The 16,645-nt window shown below is 32.8% G+C and overlaps 1 protein-coding gene and 1 long non-coding RNA gene across 5 annotated transcripts in view; both read left to right on the forward strand.

Moving 5' to 3' along the window:
• The window catches only part of Ptp99A (Protein tyrosine phosphatase 99A), a 217,263-nt gene that overhangs the window by 57,778 nt on the left and 142,840 nt on the right, over nucleotides 1–16,645 (forward strand). The gene's annotated exons all lie outside the window — the stretch shown is intronic.
• LOC136409591 (uncharacterized) lies at nucleotides 4,806–5,356 on the forward strand. Its single transcript, XR_010752185.1, has 3 exons — nucleotides 4,806–4,939; nucleotides 4,992–5,177; nucleotides 5,243–5,356. It is a non-coding gene; the product is annotated as an uncharacterized lncRNA (long non-coding RNA).

The raw sequence follows: 16,645 nt of genomic DNA on the forward strand, positions 1-16,645 counted from the left end.
GAAACTATTAAAAATGGGGTTAAATAGACCTAAACCCTTCTACAGCTAGTGAAACTTTTCAATTTCGATGCTAAGAGAGCAAAGGGTGAATGCGCACCCTTCCACACTGATGACCAATTATTTCTGAGCATCATATGTATGCATGGGACTTTCACATTTGCCTTAGTCACCCTAATCAGTCCTTAAACACATACACGCTTATCTGGAACATTTATCCATAGATAAACATCCCTTTGCAATATTATGTCGCTTTGCTCCTCTACTTGTTTAAGTTACCATACACCCGTTTTACTTCTAAACTCTCTAATGTTTTGGGTATATATGGGCAAAGCTCGCAAAGTAAATACCAGATTAGCTTTCACAATCAATATTACTTAAAATAAAATTATTTTCTCTTGTTTCTAGTCTAATTAACTTTTAAAAACAATTCACATTTCTTCAAAAAAATTAACAAAGTCCGTTTTATGGTTTTATATGCCCTTTTTTTAATTTTGCAGAGAATATAAATCATTCTTTAGCAATCCTCAGTATATGAAAAATCGCGGCTTGATAGGAGAGATTGCTAAATAACACGTTTTTGTGCAACATCGCGGATCGATAATGGTATCATGCATCACGCAACACACCTTCTTCATCTAAATGCAAAATGTGTGTATTAATGTGTCTCTCACTAATGCAAACTAGAGTTACGACAAGAAAACCCTTTAGGGCATTTCATGAAAATGTCAAGATTTTATGCCGTCAATTAATTTTACATATTTTGGATATTTTCGTGATCATGAATTGTTCGTTTGAAATTGGAAATTTAATTTCCAGCTTCAATTTCAGTGATATGTATTTAGGCAGTTCCAAAACCGCAAAAATAAATACCAAAGTCACCTACTTTTCGGCAATAAAAGGGATATTGCATTCGTCCACTATTCTAGAGTTAATCGAGACAATTAATTTGAGCCATCAATTCAGATTATTGCAATTCTTGAAATAAAAAGCTTGATAAACAACTCGAATTGGTTCCCAGTGTATAACATCCAATCTAAATTTGAAATCACTATCTCAAGATCTGTACTAGCTGTTTTCCAAGCAATTTTTATTAAATTGTCAACCAGTACTCTCGACAATTAATTGCTATTTTCTTTGCGAAATTTAACAAACCATGAAAAACCACTCTTGATATCAGGTGTATAAATTAATTCACGGCCTTTTTTTAACAATTTAGACTATTATTTATTAAAAAAAGAATGACAATTTAATCATCAAAATAATTGCCCTTACTTTCAATGCATTTCTGCCATTTATCAGGTAATTTTCGAATCCCATCTCGGAAGAAAGATGACGATTTTGATTGGATAAAATCTTCCATTGTTTGGTGGACTTCTTCGAGAGATTGAAAGTGTGTATCGACCAGGTGATGTAATGCTCGAAAAAGGTAATAATCAGAAGGTGGAAGGTCTGATGAATACGCCGCATGAGGGAGAACTTCCCAGCCCAACGCGGAGATAATGTCAATGGTGTGTTTTGCCGTATGTGGTCGCACGTTGTAATGCAACAAAATGACTTGCATTGTTCCACTACCATTAAAAGGTCTTTTTTCCTCAATAGCATCCCTCAATTTTATTAATTAGTCTTGATAACGGTTAGCAGTAATAGTTTCTCTTGGTTTAAATGTCTCATAATAAATTACACATTTGGAATCCCACCAAATGCTCAATAACAATTTTTTTTCCGTGGATGTTTGGTTTTGCAGTACTTGCTGATGGTTCTCCCGAATAAACCCACGATTTTTTTCTCTTAGGATTGTCATACAATATCCATTTTTCATCTCCAGCAACAATTTTACTTAAAAAGTCTTTTTTTCTGAATCGCGTCAGTAGACACATTGCAATTTCGCAGCACCGATTTTTGTTTTCTGGGCTAAGATTATGAGGTATCCAGTGACCTTCCTTTTGTATCCTTCTTAATTTTTTCAAACGTATCGAAATAGCTGGTTGAGTCATTCCGAGTGCATCAGCAAGCTCCTTTTATGTTTGGCAGGGATTTTCATTGAGTAAGTTCTCCAACTCTTCATCGTTAACTTTTTTTGGTTGACCGGGGCGTATTTCACATTCAAGATCAAAATTTCCATTCCGAAACTTTTGAAACCATTTTTTATACGTACTATAAGATACAGAATTCTCTCCCAAGGCTGAACAAATCATGTTTTGCGCTTCTGCAGCATTTTTTTAAAGTTGAAAAGTGAAAAGAAAACAGTGCCTTAAGTGCTACTTGTCAGACGACATTTTATTTTGTAATGCTCTTCGCGGTTAGATTAATCAAATTAAGTGGTTTGATAGCTCACATATGGCGCTTCAAAACGGACTATATAGTTAGAAAAAATTGTAAATTCAGATAGGTGTTTTAACCAATTTTATCTAAGGGCCGAGAATTAATTTATACACCTAATAGATATTAAGACTATAAATCTCTGTGGCATGTCTATAACTTTTCGATTTTCTAACCTCTGTGGATATTTTGGAGGAATCTTAGCGTTAATGTTTACAGTCACAAAACCTCTACATTTCTAAAAAGTATAGAAATTTTGTCAAGAACTCTAAATCTACGTAAAAAATCTCAAAATGTTTTTTCAGTTTAAATTGTTTTTCCAAATTTTCCCGTTTAGTAGTTTTTGAGACATCAGCTTTAAATTTTGACTGTGAATATTTTTAAAAATGTCAGAGAAATAATCGATCAACAAACATATAAGGTAATTTAGTTTAAAGCTGGGCTGATATCGACACTCAGTATCGAATATCTACCGATACTTACTCTTTTAACAGGCTTATACCGATACCAAGTAGTTACGATATTTTTGTATCTGAAATTAAGATGTTACCTACACTTACTATTTTATTCTCATTAATTTCAGTTTTTATGTTTTGTCGTGTGTGTAGATATAAATGATAATATAGTCAACAGCACGCTTAACTGGCGGGTCTTCGGAATCTTCAACGGACAATTTTCAACTTTATTTTCATTTCAATATCCAGCATTATTAACAAATATTTTGGTGGGTCCTGTAGAATGACATAAAAAAAAACAAAAAACTGATTTATATAATTATTGGATATTTTGTTGACAATGGAGAGATCATTTGAGGTTCAAGAATCTTGGAAATTCAATTTCAAGGACTTTCATCAGGTAGTTTGGCATTTGGCATTCGCAAAAATAAATGCTAAAGTTGTCCCATATCTCAGAAACAAAAGAGATTTTGAAATGAATTGAGTCTAAGCTTATATTGTCAAACGAGACAATTAATTTGAGCTTGAGGTTACTACAATTTCTGAAATAATATGGCTGAAAAATTGCCAGAGATTGGTATCAATGTGTAATAACTAATCCAAATAAGAAATCAATATCTCAAAATCTACGATAGCTGTGAAATCAAATTCATATTTCCAAAACGTTGTTAATGGCCTGTTTTCCCATCGATTTTTATTAAAACACCAACTAGGTTACTACACAACTGATTGTTATTCTCTTGGCGATATTTAACAAACCATGAAAAACCACACCTGATAGACATTAAAACGAAAGATAGAAATCAAAGTTGTTTCGTAAAAATAAATTCACACCACTGTTGGGAGGTATTATTTTAAACACAAAGTGGATCTCTATTTGGCAACATCGTAAAGCTGGATCTTTAGGGCCATTCATCAGGTTAAGGTTGATGAGATTCTCGGCAGGTGTAAGGCGAAAACTTTTCCAAGTTAGTCCTTGTTCTGGGTTTTGGTTGCCTTTGAGTAATATCCTCATAACGTTTCGCCTTATGTATTTTGTCGTTTCAGTTTAATGGTCCCGCCCATCAATTTAATTAGACAGTTTAGGTAAAACCGTTTAACATTGAACGCTTGGGTCTGGATATAGTAAAACGTGCGTCGTAATTTGCTAAGTTATACGAAGCATGAGGAGGGATATATACTTTAACAAATCTGTAATTAAGTCAGAGGCTACAAAAATTATTGTTTGGTAGACTGCGATATTTTCTATAAAAGAGTCTTTTAAATAAGTCGAAGACATTTTTCCCGCATTTATAAGCACTTTACGGATTTCAATTGGAGGATCAGAGGAGGAATCCATTTTCAGTAAACGGGCAATAAATTTTAGGTACAATTTGTCACTTACTTACAATGTAAATTGAAGGAAAGAGCTAATTCTAAACTTAATATTTGAAAATATAGTGTAATAGTGCGAGCTTGTTTCTCCGCCTTATTCCACCATTAAATTCCCATAACTGCGAAGAAACAACAACTGAACGAAACTGGAAAGCTTTGCTAAATTAATTTTTATGCTGCTGTTGTACAACTGAGTCTCTCAAGCATGCAAGCTATGAAAAACAATACGAAAAAGAATTTGCTTCCATTTAAAGCGAGAAATCCTTGTTTATGGTCCGCATCTCAAAAGTATTTTAAATTGTCCTTTAACGCCTATTAAATGTTTTGTGTTAGATTTTACAGCTTTCCTTTACCTCTAAATTAATAATTTATAACGTAGCTTTCAAAAAGTGTTTACATACACATCTAGTAAGTTTATATTCAATAGCAATTTTGAAAGTAGTTTTTTTGGGTTGGAAAATGCCTTCCAATATTTTATACCCTGATGTGTTCATACGATGGTTGGATGTTGAATTATTACATGACATGGTCGCCTAAGAAAGAGTTTTCATCATAATAATGCATGGTATCAATATTTTTATTCATGGAGATGCGGTAATAGATTTAAACGTCTGAAAATATGACGTGACTAATAATTGTGGCGTCACAAATACCTGATTAGCGTCACTCAAAAACTATATATCAATCATATTTAATATCTATTGAAAACTGCAAAATGGAAATTTAATATCGGTCAACAAAGGCCTTCATTTTCCAGATGGCGGGGCCTCAATGCAAAGTTAAATAATGTGGTACAACGGTTTCATCAATTTTTGTTCTGAACTGTTTTTATAATCCTTTTAGGTTTGAAAACAAAGTTTAGTTAGGCAAAAATTTCACCCATAAATAAATGCATTCTAGCAAGCCCCAGGTTCATATCCTATCGGATCTATTTCGACATAATATATGAAGGGTGGGATAATACATCTTCGAGACATTGCATTATCCCAATCGGGTTGACGATCGCTCAGGCTTACGTGGGAGGAACAGGTAGCTTATACAATATAATCCTTTAGCTAACTAATGCTGTGTTGATTCCTAACGAGATACCTAAGCAACGTCTGTTACATATAAATGTTCCCGTCCCGTGTCACAGACTTCCGCTTCGGAGCAAAACAGCGACAAAATAATATTTATATACATGAAGCCCTAGAAATAACAGTGCAAATGAGCATTGGATGGTATAGGGCAAAAAAACAGAACAATGCAGCTAAACTTATCTTAAACAAAAGTTGCGTTTTTCATTCTGTCGCTTATCAAAATATTTTTCTTATTCTTAGAATTAAAAATAAATCTCTGCAGATTTTAAATTACAATCTTGAAATTGCTTCTTAAGAGGTTTGGTTATTGTTTCTGACTGTACTTCTATCTTCTTGAATATTATCCTATAATTCGCCTCTGCTGTTAGGTATAAATTCGTATACCAGTAACATCAAAAAACTAAAAAAAACTAATGGGTCTAAGTCGGGAATTCGTGGTGGCCACACATGTTCACTATACCGAGCGACTTATCGATATGAAAAGTTCATAATTAAGAACTCTTTTACATGTATATGGTAATAAGTAGAAGGGACATATTACATAAACCAAAACACTACCTTAGGGCTAGAGAAATATCCTCGAAAATTAGAAGTAAATCGTTTTTCCATAAGCCCAGGTACCGTGTCCTATTCAATTTTACCAGAAGTTCAACTAGTCCCAAAATCATGTCTTCTACAACCTCATACAACACATTCATTGAAAATTCATGTTAAAAGTAACGTCTCATTAAATAAGAATTTTCTGTGTTATAAGAATGGCTGTTTCTCCAATTAAATATACCTCTTCTCCTTGTCTCGTCGGTGAACAATATTTTATTAAAGAACAAAGGGTCATGATGTTTCTTTTGGAGTAACAAATTGCAGAAATCTATTCTGGGATGAAAGTCCCTTGGAAAGAAATTTTAAATAGGTGTGAAATGGTATGGAAACAGTTTCTCTTTTTGTAAAAGTCTACAAATAATTAGCTGACCCCATCACTTTAAATATACCTATGGCGTTAATGTCTGAACCTTGTAGTATTTGGACGAAAATTTCCTCTTCTTCATCCATGATGGGAATTTTTTATCTTTCAGTATCCGGTTTTGAACGCACTTAACGAGTCTTACCCAGTTTGGTATGAAATCGTTTGAAATTTCGATGATATGGTTGTCTTCTATCAGGATAAAACTCTAGATATGTTTTAACAAAACGACGACTTCTCAAAATTGTTTTTAGAGATAAGATTTTTTTGAAGAGTAGTTATTGAATAAATCGTGAGAATATTGCAGCATCGATTAAAAAAATAGGTACATTTTTATACCTCCACATATATCAGTTACATCCTGTAGAATGAAAACAAGTATAAGGCAAGTTTAGCGGAGTCAGTCTATTTTTGTATCTTCTAGCTACCAATACTCTTTTGTACCATGATCTGAGACAGTATGTATAACACACCCGCTAATGATGGCTATGGGTGACTAATAATTGTTATATTATATGACACTGACACTAATTACTCTAGCATAAAACCTACGTACGGAGAAATATATAAAAATGTGGAACTATATAAATGCAAACAAGTTCATATTTCACTGGTTCTCGCAATTTGATTTAGTTTCCGCCTGCAATGCATCAATTCGATTTTGCCCATTTTCCTGAGACAAAATTGAATCTATAAGACCGCTTTTCCCTTCATGGAGTCTCTTCGTAAAATATATCGATAACACAGTTGACGCATAAAGGCTAGTTTCCATTATGTACAGCTTTCTTAGTGAAGAAAAATATTTCACAGGTTAAAATTCGATTTGTGCGTGATGTACGTAGATAATGGTAGTTTGTAAATTTTAGCTTTTTCATTCGTTTCAGTTTTCTGGGCGATGTTGACCTAAACTAAAAATTTCCTGTTATAGTTATTTTTGGAGACTGAAATTTATCCCTAGTTCAGGTTACTCTTAAAATCTTTTGGATTCACAGAAATTCCTCTAAAATTCTTAATTAATTAGCTTTTTTTTATTCACTTTTTAAGATCGTTGAATTTATTCCATCTTCTGTGAAAATTAAAATTGTTTTCAAATTTTGAAGTTTGAAATTTTCTTCTAGATCACCTTGATGTAGTTTCACATTTTCTCCAGGTTTTTGGAAACCTGAAATAACCTGAACTGCAAATCTAATGCTATTGAAAATTTATTGATTTTTTTTGTTTGAAAGTTTGTCTAAAATTTCTCATTAACCCATAATAATTTGTTTCTGTTTTTAGATTCAGAGAAATATGAATTTACCTACATCTTCCCACTGCAAAAAATTTACTTTCCTAAATCCTTAATTTCTTATTTACAGGCTCCTCATTAAATTAAAACGATTTCTACTTCTACCCAGTTTCCTGGAAATTTGACTTAACCTGAATTTCTTCACCCTCTCGCTGAAATCCCAATTTTACTGCAATATTTAGAATTACAATTTCTTCAACATTTTTCATCAACCTGAAGTAGTAATTTGGTATTTTCAGACCCCAAAAAAATATGAGTTGACCAGAATTTCTTTTCTTTTGTGCATAATAATACGTAATTTGAAAGTTCCTTCAAATTTCTAAAAGGCTTGGTTAATTCGATGTTTTCTTTCCCCTCCTGAGGAATAACAAATGTTATTGATATGTTTTCTCTAAATCTCTAAATCTCGAATTTATAGGAATTCTTTCTTTCTCCAGTGCAAATATTAACTTGATTTAATTATTTAGTTTAGATGCTAACTGACTCAAATTTCGTCCTCTTTCTGTGAAAATTTAAGTTCCTATGTATTCTTCAGATTTTTTATTTTCCGAAAATTTCGTATTAAATTTCGGTAAATGGATATTTTTCCATTTTCCTAAAACTTGAATTGGCTTTAATTTTTTCCCCTTCAGAAAAATTAAAATTCTATTGAAAATTTTAGGTTTTAAGGTTTTCCCGAGTTTTTCATTAACCTGAATTGAAACCTTTAGAAATATGAAAAAAATATAGATTCATAGGAACCTAAATTCACTCAAATTTTATTGTTATGATATGAATATGGTCGAATTTCATTTGTATAAATTAATAATATTTTTATGACTTTCAAAATTTTATCGCCCTTCCTCATTAACATGAAAAAGTTTAAATCTTTTCCCAGACTCTTTCAAATTTGAATTTCTTTTTCAAAATATTTCAGCAAAATATTTTTTAAGGGTTGTCTCAACTTATTTGTAGGCATTCTTGAAATCTATCCTAATTCTCGATTTTTTAAAGTTCTTATGGATATGTTCGAGGACTCTCAGCACTAATAAATTAATAAATGTTTTTTTTAGTATCAATTATTTTTCTACATTTTCCCTTTAGTTATTTTTGGGATATCTGCTTTAAATTTTTATTGTGAAAGCTCAAAAAGTATCGGAGAAAAATCCATCAAAAAATATACCGATACTCAGTATCGGACATTGGCCGATTCTGACTATTCTCAGAAGCTTATGTCGATACCTATAATTTCCGATACGTTTGAATCTGATATTTAGATGACATATCCACTTGCTGCTTTATTCTAGTTTTCATGCTCCGTCATGTCTGTAGACATAAATGCTAATACAATCAACAGCACTCTTAATTGGCAGATCCGCCAATTTTTCGAGAAATTTTCAGTTTTGGTTTCGTTTCATTATGTGATATTGTTGACAGATATTTTGATTGCTCCTATGTGTTTAACTCTAATTTGCATAATTAATTAATTTTGAGTCTGCCAGTTAAGCCCCTTTTTGACTATTTCTTTTCTTTCGAGTATTCTTAGTCTGTGGATGGAAATAATTCATTGGTATTCAAAATTTCATATTGTCTCCATTTACAGTCACATTCATATAATATTAATATTTTACTTAAGAATGGTTTTATTTAATAAATTTAATTATTATAACACTTTTCTTGGCATATTAAATAGTGCGAAAATAATCATTACAAGTCTAATTATGTCGTATGTAGGGAACATTTTAATAAAAGTTCTTCTAAGGCATATCGGAATAGTTCATTGTAACTCTTTATCCAAAGTTATAATAATTTCTACACTGCATCCAAAACATGTTTTAATACTGATCTTGAAAGAAATCTCATAGATTCATTTTTGGCGACATTGGTTAAATGCGAACTTTGCAAGAAAACATATATCGTTTCGATTTTAGTTATTTTTAGTAAATTTCGTGTATTTTTAAGTTTAGTTGATATACAGTGGGGGTTTTTAAAAAATATAAATGCCAATATTTTACAGTGGAAAAATCCAAAAACACATCTATCGTAATATGATGGTCATCTCAAGTCACTTTTTTAAAAACTTGGGCATGGCTGCGACATATCGTCGGAAAACATTTTCAATAAACTTTTCAATGGTATTACAATTTCTGGAATTTCACACTCAAATGTATTTAATAATGTCTGAAACGTAAAATCCTTGAGCAAGACACCTAGGCGTAAAATCAAATGATTTTCAATCAGGTATTGGAAATGTTCGTTATTTTCCATGCAAGCTTACAAACGATATTCACATTCTTGACGCACATTGTTATGAAAGAAATAATAATAATATTAAATGTAAAAAATAAAGTATTTTTCTTTTATGGATATTTACGAACGTTTTTCTACTCAATGAATCGTCGAATTCTGTTTATTATCTGAGTTTCACTTCGTGCTTCTTCTCGCAAATTTTCAATCGAAACATGGTTTATTCAATTGCGGAACGGGTTTAAATCGTTTTTATTTATGGTGTTAAGGAACGTTGTCTTTTACGGACCACAGAAATATTTCGACAGCAATATCCTGGGACGAACATTAATCCTTCCTACGTTAGAAAGTTAATACAGAAATTTGAGGAAACTAGTTCTGTGGCCAATAAAAAAAGGAATCAACCTAGGATATTAGATGAGCTTGCTCAAATCGAAGTTCTCGGACAGTTTGCCCAAAATCCATCATTGTCCATCCTTCAAGCATCTACTTTAACTGCACTATCAACAGCATCGGTTCGAAAAGTTCTAAAACTACACAAATTTCATCTATACAAAATTCAACTTCGTCAGAAATTGAATGAAGATTATCCAGGCCGACGAATTGAATATTGTGAGGTGATGCAAGCTTTTATTACCAACTACTGCTAAACGTTTGTTTTATTAAAGAATGCACATTTAATTTTAATGGTACTTTAAATAAGCACAATTGTAGGATATAGAGTGACTCAAACTATCATGTTATGAGAGAAGGAGCACTCAATATTCACAAAAATTGAATGTTTGAGTGGGAACCCTTGGAGATGCTATCATAGAATCTTTGTTTATGACGGTAATTTAAACGGTTAAATCTACCGTGACCTTTAAAAAATGATATTGAACCATTCATGAGCTAAAGAATTAGCAGATAAGATTTCAACAGGATGGGGCACCGTCACATTTTCTTTTATGCGTTAAGCAGTGGTTGGATAATAATTACCCCGCAAGATTGATTGGAAGGAGAGGAGTGACAGAATGGCCCCCTAGGTCGTCCGATTTCACGCCATTGGATTTCTTTTCGTGGTGACGCTTGAAATCTATATTATTTGAAACTTATTATAACTGGAAACAATTGAAGAGTTAAGACGGCGAATTTTCACTGCGTTATCATGTAATTCCTAGAGAAATTTTTGTTAATGCGCGTCAAGAATGTGAATATCGTTAGTACGCTTACATAGAAAATAACAAGCAATATTTCGAACACCTATTATAAAGAATTAGTAATACTGAGCGGCAAATATTACGCTTTGATTTAATGCCAATAAAACATTTTAATTAATTATCAGTTGTTCTCAACTGCTTAATTTTCTGCCTAGGTATCTTACTCATGGATTATGCATCTTAGGCATTATTGGATATATTTGGAGGCGGAATTCCAGAAACTCCAGTATTATCGAAATGCTTAATAAAAATCCTTTCCGATGATATGTCAGAACCATGTCAGTGCTAATTAAAAGAAAATTACTTCGAGTGGGTGGAGTGCATTTAGTAGAGGCTAGTGAGTTCGTCATACCCTCAATCATCTTCCCCTATCATATGTTAGTAAACGAGTTTTGGATTTTTCCATTATCAGCGTAATTTTCAAGATATTGGCATTTATACTTTAAAAAAATCCACCCTGTGTATTCAGACATGGTATCAGCATTGGTTCTCGACATCGGAAATATCGGTATCAGTATCTGAAACCTGTTATTTGCTCAGCTGTAATTTAGTTAAAATGAACGATTTAACTTAGTTCCGATCCTGAATCCTGAAGCTTTTGCATTAAAGATTTATTGATATCTACCATACACATGTGTAATCACTTTGTAAAGTAAGATAAAGCACGAACATAAACCCTGTACAGGGCGTTCCGTATTCTATTATCAGCATGTATATTTCGAAAACTATTAGAGACACATAATCGGTTGTGCCTTTATGAGAAAAGTAGGTTATCATGATATCCGAAAAATAAGATAATTACTAATTTTTTTCGGTTTAAATTGCAGCGACATAACAATTCAATTTACTTTCCTGAGGCTCTTTTTTCCGGACTATACAAAAAATTACCTGAAAATATAATAGTCCTTATTTAGTATTTCCTGTGTACCCTAAACTGCAAGCACATGGAAAGCTCTGGGAATTCATATTTGGAATTCGGCAGCTAAATCTCTAATTTTTCTGCGTTAGCATTAATATTCATTTACCAGCAGAGAGTGTGTAAATAGCAATAAAGCAGACAAAGCAGAGTAATGTAAAAACAGTCGGTATTGATTATCATTTTTGCGCTATAACATTTTTGGGCAATCGTGAAATATGAACTGTCGAATTGAAAGTGCAGCGTTTAAATGGATTGTACGGGCTAAATTTGTGACCACTTTAATAACAGGCCACAAATATATTTCGGATTGTCTCTCGGTTTTTTTGGTCAGTTAAACAATTTCCAGCCCATTTGAGGTGAGTGATACTGGAAATTTCAATTAAGTGAAATTTCACGTAGGTACGCCAGCAAATTGGACACTAACTTATTAATATCTTTGCATTACCCAGAGAGAGACGAACTGGAAATTCGACTCTTCGTATTTCACAAATATCATTTATGACCTCAACACAGTGAACCAGATTAATTTCAAGGAATTATTTAACCAGCGAATTCAAAGGAATAGATTTTCGAACGTGGCTATGAAATGTTGGTAAGATGTAATGGCTTTGTCATTAAAAATTCACAGAAATCATATTACAGTCCGGCCGATCCCCATTTGAGTACACATATATTTCCTCGAAATTTCTCTGAGCCTTAGGGAATTTAACGAGCCTCCTTTAAATGATCAAACTAAACGAGAGAATTCTAAACGTCCCTAGAAAGAAAAACGGAAGCTAAACAAGAATTTGTAATGTTAGAAATGCCTAGGATTTTCAGCGATGCATCGGATTTTGTGATAGGTGCGACATTGTAACATTTTGCTAACAAAACCTGGAAACCACTAAAATTCTTTTATGGGAAATTAAGCCCTACGAAGATGAAGTATGAAGTTACAATAAAGAATATAGTTGGCCCTAAAGATATTTCAAATATATGGTGGAGACATATCAATTTACACTCTACACCGACCGCAAGCCCACCACATTTGCTTTTTGGAAGAAAAACCGCCAATCTAGACTATGCCAATTTGAGCACCTAGATTTCATAAATCAATGTACTGCGGTCGTTTAACACTGAATTTCTGGATCCAACAATATGATAACAAATGTATTATCCAGGATAGAAGAAATCCAAAACGCGATAAACTACAAGAACCTAACACACGCCCATAAAGCGAATAACGAGTTCAAGATTTCAAGAAGAGATTTATGGAGAAGGCAACGGCCTTCAAATGAAGTTGGTGCAAATTCCTGAAACCGAAGTATCAGTTTTTTGTGACGCTTCCATCCGTCCAGCAACATCATCTCTTCCTAAAAATTTTAGAAAATCATCTTTTTACTCGGCACATATTTTTCTATCCTGGAACAAATTTTCATACTTGGTTAAGGGAAAATCATAGTTTTCGACAGATTTGGTTCATTTAAATACCGTTTTTCATGTTATAAACTCATACGAAGCCTAGTTTAATGGGTTTGGTCAAATTAGTTGAATTTCACATTCTTTTCATGACTCTTGGCAAATCTTCGACATGCAGTAGTTTTGGAACACTTAAATGGAATTCTCGCTGTTTTCACTTAGCTAAAGATTAATATAATAAATTTGGCTAATTTACATATGTCGGGGTAACATTAGGAACGTTTTCCATGTTTAACGTTATAATATTTTAGAAAATAAAAGTAGAAAGGCAAACTAACGAATTCACTACTACTCGACCGCCCTTCTGCCCTTCTATCTCTTCACTGCCTGTTCCTTTCTTCTTCTTAACTTTCCCCGATCGGGTGGTCCTTCAGACCCAAAGGGAGTACCTGCTAGTCCCTGTTTCGCGTGGACAAATCCCACATGTGGGCACTTAATTATGTCGGTAGTAGTGACCTCGTTTGACAATGCTTTATCTTCAAGATGGCTTTGTCAGTCTGCCCCTCATCTATTATCGGTTCTAATGGTACAATTCTAACTTAAGGACTAATAAATCTCCGACACATACATGTTGCATTAAGTTTATAGGTTTAGAGTAAAATCATTGTTTTCGATAGTTTTGGCTAATTGAAATACAATGTTACATGTTTGAACTTAAATGAAGCCCCGTTCGACATACTGGCCAATATTCTATATCTGATAGCTTCAAAATATCTGAACAGAATTTTCGTTGCTATAAGTTATTCAAGGCTTGATTTGATTAATTTGGACGATTTAGGCATATTTCGCATTGCTTGTATGGCTTAGGGCAACATCATCGTTTCCGACAGGTTTGGTGCATTTAAATACGAAATTTCGTTGATGGCCAAATATAACCAATCGATATATTTGGTCATAAATAAAATCAGATAACAGGAAATGGTCCCGAGACTATTTACACTGCCAAAATGAGAATACGAGCCGCTGACAACGATTAAAAAAAGTTTCATCCGTAAGAACTATGTTTATTACAAGAACTTCATGAAGACGATTTCGACCACTGTCTGCAGTTTGGCGAAATTATGAGGGATCGAACAAGATAAAACCCCAAATTACTGTCAATCGTTACAATTGCTGCTACTCGTTTGATACAAATTTCAGAATCTGCCGTGAGATACATACAAAACATAAAAAATTAAATTTTGTACTGGAATTATTAGAAATTATCGAAATGGTTTTTTCTTAGATAGAAATTTGGGTGAATATACGTATTTGCAATTATTTGAAAGAGCCATTAATATGGCTTTAACTGGCATTATTGATAACCATAACGAATACAATGAAAATCATTCGATATTTCATTAAAATAGTGCACCTCCGCATTATGCAGTGGCCGCAAACTAGTATTTGGACCAAAGAATTCCAGGACAATGGATTGGATGGGGAGATACAATTGAATGGCCCCCATGATCACCAGATTTGTCTTCTCTAAAATTTTTTATGGGGCCATTTAAAGCGTAAAGTCTATTGAACTCAGCCGAAGCCCGTCAAATTGCTCGGCAAATATTTCAAAATGTACGATAACGTTTTCAATTTGACGACGATCAATGTGAACATTTAATCGACTATTTTTGAAGTAATGTTACTTTTACTATTTTACATTTAAAGTTGTTGAGATTAAGAACTAAAACACCTTTAAAATAAGATACTAGTCGAAATTACTTTCGATTTAAGGTTTTTGGAATTAAGTCTACATTCATTAGGGTATTGCAGGTAGTCTGCTGAAAGTATGTCACAAAACTTTCCCCTTTAAAATTAGAATTAAAATGTCTGAAAGTTTTCAAAATATTATAGAAGGTTGCTAAAATCATCTGTTTCGTTATGATTTAACCACTCTGTATATATTTTAGTAGTGGATCATCTGATAAAGGCGTTTTTATAATAAATTTTTTGCATATTTAACTTCGTAAGTAATTCCCTTAATTACCATCAAATTATCCAATCAGTTTAAATAGAGGTATAGGACTAATCGAAAGTAATTAAACGTTTATTCGAAAGAAAATATCAATTGAGGTGGGGTATATATTTTAAGTACTTTCTTACCTTAGTGCATTATACGAGTATTTAATTAATATAAGAGTTTGGCATTCTCAAATCAATAAAAGAATTACTTAATGCAAGTTGTAGCTTTATTGCAATACTATTTTTACTTCATAGAAATGTAGTCGAAACTTTAACGAAGAAATTGACTTTCTCCTTTCTAGAAAATATATTATCTTGCGGATACACGTTATGAACCTAAGAATGCTCAATATGATACATTAATATTTAATTCAAGCATTTACTTTTTACTGTGTAGATCCGAGCGCTTTAAGAGGAACTCCGCCCACGTCATAATATTCGCATTTAACTGTGTGGTAAAACGATGACGTATTGGTGTTTTTAAAGCGATTCGGACTCTAAATGAATTCTGGAAGCACATCCTTTTGTGTGCATTACTGACACGACCATTCACCCACAGTTTAATTTACATTTTATCTACGATTTCTGGTCTTCATACATATATACACTTCGTCGAGATTTTGCTCGACCGTAAAGCAGAAACTAGTTAAAATTCACAAAAGAACTCCTAAACCCTTTAGAGCACTTGCTTCGAATTAAACCTACTTTTATTTTTGAAACTGTAATCTATTGCCGCAGAACCTTCTCTCCTTTAGGATTTATAGAATATAAATTTGTTACTCTTAATTGATCTTCCGTTTCGTCTTCGGAATACTACGGAACTTCCTATTTCGCTTAGTTTTAACTACTTTGTACGATACTATACGTAAAGTTGATAGGACTAAGGCACACACTGCATTCGAAGTAGTTAACACGAGTTGTCCGGATTAGGTCTTTGAAGTTGAAGTTTAAGGTATTACATTTGGAGTTCATTTGGAAAATTGTATTGCCCCAATGTCTGCGCTTTGTTAATGGTATTTTCCTAATAAATCAAAAACAGCTTTTAAGAGCCTTTAAAAAAATTCATCGTTATGTACATTATCCTAGTCCCTATCCTGTAAAAATAATGCTTCTTTTAAGGTCCCGTTAAATTTTACGTCCTATCAAATCGGAGGAACATAAATTAACTTCTTATATACTATACAGGGTTACTCACGTCATGCTTCACGGAATATTGCGGCTAAAGTATTTAATATTTTGATTTTTTTTCTTGCGTTGTATAGAACTCAAATAGAGGTATATTCTAAAATTATTTTCCTTTTATACGGAGGGTTACAAGTAAGTAAACAATATCAAAGTTATGCTTGAACTAACTTATGTTGGTATTTTGAGAAATTTGGGTTTGACTAACATGAGGATTTTCAATAACAATATCAAGTACATCAAATTT

The sequence above is a fragment of the Euwallacea similis genome, chromosome 6 (assembly GCF_039881205.1).
Source record: "Euwallacea similis isolate ESF13 chromosome 6, ESF131.1, whole genome shotgun sequence".
NCBI classification, from domain to species: Eukaryota; Metazoa; Arthropoda; class Insecta; order Coleoptera; family Curculionidae; genus Euwallacea; species Euwallacea similis.